Here is a 3914-nt window from a genome sequence, read left to right as displayed (position 1 = left end):
GTGGCTAATTGTACCTTTTACTCTGAAATGGGGTTGAGAACATCAAATATCTTATCTAACTCTATTATCTACTATTCGACTAAAATCAGGTCGGTTACTCCAACAAATGATGGTGGGTTCATTCTATTAAATCTTTCAATGAGTTTTTCATTATTTCACTCAATCGGCTGGGTGTTACTAGCAATAACATTATTACCGTTTGTAGCACTTTGGCTACGGACTATGTGTTGAGTTACCATCGTGGCCAAACCTTCGACTATACGCATGAGTTTATCTATACTCTGCTTGATCCAGTCTTTTGGAATCCTATATACCTATTCTCTCGATCTCCTTGCCATTTCCTGCATTTATGAAATTCAAATTTAGAGACATTTTCCTATGTTTCACAACTCTAACTCTTATATAACCCTGAGCGTCGTATTCAAGGGATGTCCTAGAACCGTACTCTGATACCACTTGTCACAGAACACACCCCATCTTATAGGGTAATGACCAGATCATACTTCCTTAAATCATATAGATTTATGTTAAGTAAAATAACTTAACTTTATTAATAATAAAAGAGTCGCATAAACGTTACATCCCTTAACATATGTACGAGACTCTAAATTTTCTTACTTATATTACTAAATAAAAGTACGAAACAGTAACCTTAATATCAGAATTTAAGCTTTAGAAATTTCTTCCATATCATCGCTCACTCTGCAACGGTATCCTCAGTATCTAGAGGGTGATAAGGGGATGAGAAAAAAATATCTTTATAAGTAATATTATGAAATCACAACATACTACATGCAATATATAATTTCTTTACACACAACAAAACATATATCATATAATCTTTCTAAAACAGATATGAATTAGAAGATGAAAACACAAATCAGAAAACATATTCATGTTGTATACTTCATCACATTTATGGAGGATCAATCAATTACCATACATTATGCGTAGACACATATACTTATCACTGATTTCCTATATACCCGAACATGGAACGATATGCATGAATACCTTGAAACACTGCTACCCCCAAACACCGAACGATTAAGGCACACAGATCATACTATTTCTCCATACACTCAAACACGAAATGGTTATGTATGGGTATTCACTTATCACTTCGCCAATACACCCGAACATAGAATGGTTATATATGGCCAGATTGAAGCCTAACATAATGCAGGTAGTTTTAGAATAACTTCTTTCCATAATGAGTGATGCACACATATCAAAATCATATTTCAAAAATACAAAGAGAAATAATACTTATATCGAAGTAAAACTTTAACAAATATATACTTAGCAGATACGGAAAACAAATAAAATATGTGCACATTTTTATACTGAAAATACGTAAAGTACTTTAAAACTATGTAGGTTATGAATCCATAATATCCACTTACCTTAGGTTCTTAGCAGTTGTAGTCTTAATTCCGGTAGAGTTCCGGCTTTTATTATGACTCTTTTCTCTAAAAAATTCAGCAGAGTTTCAGGATAATTTTTTATCATTTTCTTCACTAAAAAATATTCAATACAATATTGAAAAACTAATCTAAAAAATAAAAAAATAAAAACCAAATTTCAAAACTTAAGAAAAAACTTATCATTTTTTATCATGAGTCTTATTCTTCTTATCTTCTTTTTTCTCCGCTCTCACAAATTTAGTAGTGTAGCAGCCCCAAAAATTCATAATGAAATTTATATTATAAATATCAAATACGGAAGCGAAGTCAAAATTTGAATAACATCCCTTACACTGAAACCGAAACGTGCTCACAAAATATAAAAGATTAAACTACCTAAAGGAGAAACTTGAAAGTAAAAACTATGAATGTGACTATGGAGTCTTTAGGCGCCCCCTTCGTCGTTCTCCTGCAGAATCAGCTCGGGAACGATGTCCTCTTGATCTGAAATGATTAAATAAGGAATGAGCTACACTAGCCCAGTAAAGACATCACGATATCTCACCGTCACGGAGGTAAAGGTGGGTAGAAAACACAAAAAGACCAATGGAGCATAATTTACAACAAATCCTTTTATCGATAAATAAACCTTTACCATTTACTTACCTCGGTGAAATTCATAAAACAATATACGAAAGCAATAACATCATCATCATCATGGAAACATATATATGAACTGTATAACATAATACCTATCACACTTTTCACAATTCAATCGTTACACAACATATTTTCCTAATTCACCAGCCCACTAGTATCCATGGGGATCCATAGGGGTCCCGCTACCCGTTAATCCTTAACACTTGAAATCAAATTCCAGGGCCGTCCCCATACCCCGTCCGGTATGGGCGCCAAACCATAGACCTCATTACCCCGTCCGGTATGAGGGTGAAACGGGCCGTCCCCATACCCCGTCTGGTATGGGCGCCAAAACACATAAGATCTCCATACCCCGTCCGGTATGGGAGACCACAATCCCGATAGGGTTCCCTACGGACCCGGTCCGTCCACCATCTCCCAGGATATCTAGTCAGGCTGACCACATTATACCATTATCCATTTACATAATTGTTCATTCTCTTTTTCCTCAGTCATCATCATTAATCCACATACAAGCAAGCAAACAGTAATTTATGCTAAACAGACAACATACAGCATCAATATCCCGGTCATTTAATCCATAATCAATAAAACAGTAAAACATGCACACGAAACTATAAAATGAAAACATCGAACCTCATGCTACATTTAAAACTGTAAAACAGGCCAAATAACAGTTAACCGACAAATACACTAGACTTGGGCTCCATTAGCGACCTTAAGCAATTTCACACATTCGTCGATTCATGAAATACCGTTTTATCATTTATTGAACTTTAAAACCGTGATAAAAAATAAGGTGAGGGGTCCTTACTCGTTTCGGGGTTCGAACACGGCTTCACAGTGCGCTTGCAGGCTGTCCCAAATTTTCCCTGAATTTTTTTCGGGGAACTAAAACGCACTACTGGTACCTGCACGTGTTCCAAAAAAATCCCAAATTAGGCCCAGGGCCCCTTTCGGCCCTAATCGCAACTCCGGCACGGCGGCTCTGCCGTGCTCCGGCGACGGCGCCGTCGCTGGCGGCGGCGATTCGCCTCGCGTTGGCTGTTTTCGGCCGTTTCCGGCCGAATTCGGCCACACTCGCATCGGTCCCTGCGAGAAAACAACCCTAGGGCCCTCGGGGGGCCAAAAAATCACGAAAAAACGGAGCTTACCGGCGGCGGCGCTCTCGGGTGCGGTGGCTCTCCGGCGAGGTTCGTGTTTTGGTGATTCGGCTCCGGTCAACCTGTAGAGAAAAGAGTGGTGATCACGGTGATATAAAAATTGCATCAAACGGAGGCCGGGAAGGGCCTCATCGGAGGCAAAAACCGAGAAGGGCGCGGCGGCGCCGCTGGGCTTCGGCCGTGCATTCCGGCCGTTTGGCCGGGATTTTGGCTCCGATTTGGCCACAGGAGGAATCAGCGTGGAAAAACGAGTCGGGGGTACGAAATTTACCTCGATCGGCAGTCGGAAATTCCTCCGGTGCGGCGGCGGGTGGCGGCGGCCGGCTTCTGGTTCGTCTTCTCCGGCGAGCGGCAGGCGGCTAGGGTTTGTGGTCTGGTGTGGGGGTTCTATTTATAACCCCTTGCCTTTTGATCTCAGCCGTCCATTTTTTTTTAATCTGGGCCGTCCGTTTTTTATTGAATCTGGGCCGTCCGTGCGTTTAAATCTGGACCGTCCGATGCACGCTTGATCTGGGCCGTCCGATCGCACGCTTGATCTGGGCCGTCCGATCGCACGCTTGATCTGGGCCGTCCGATCACGCCCACGCGGATCGCCAACGTGGCCCTTTTTGGAACGACGTGGTTTTGCCACGTGGCAGGTCCCGGTTGGCCGGGACTGCTGACGTGGCTGCCGACGTGGCTTTTT

The sequence above is a fragment of the Carica papaya genome, chromosome 4 (genome assembly GCF_054855325.1).
Source record: "Carica papaya isolate Zhongbai chromosome 4, ASM5485532v1, whole genome shotgun sequence".
NCBI classification, from domain to species: Eukaryota; Viridiplantae; Streptophyta; class Magnoliopsida; order Brassicales; family Caricaceae; genus Carica; species Carica papaya.
This window is presented reverse-complemented; position numbering follows the sequence as displayed.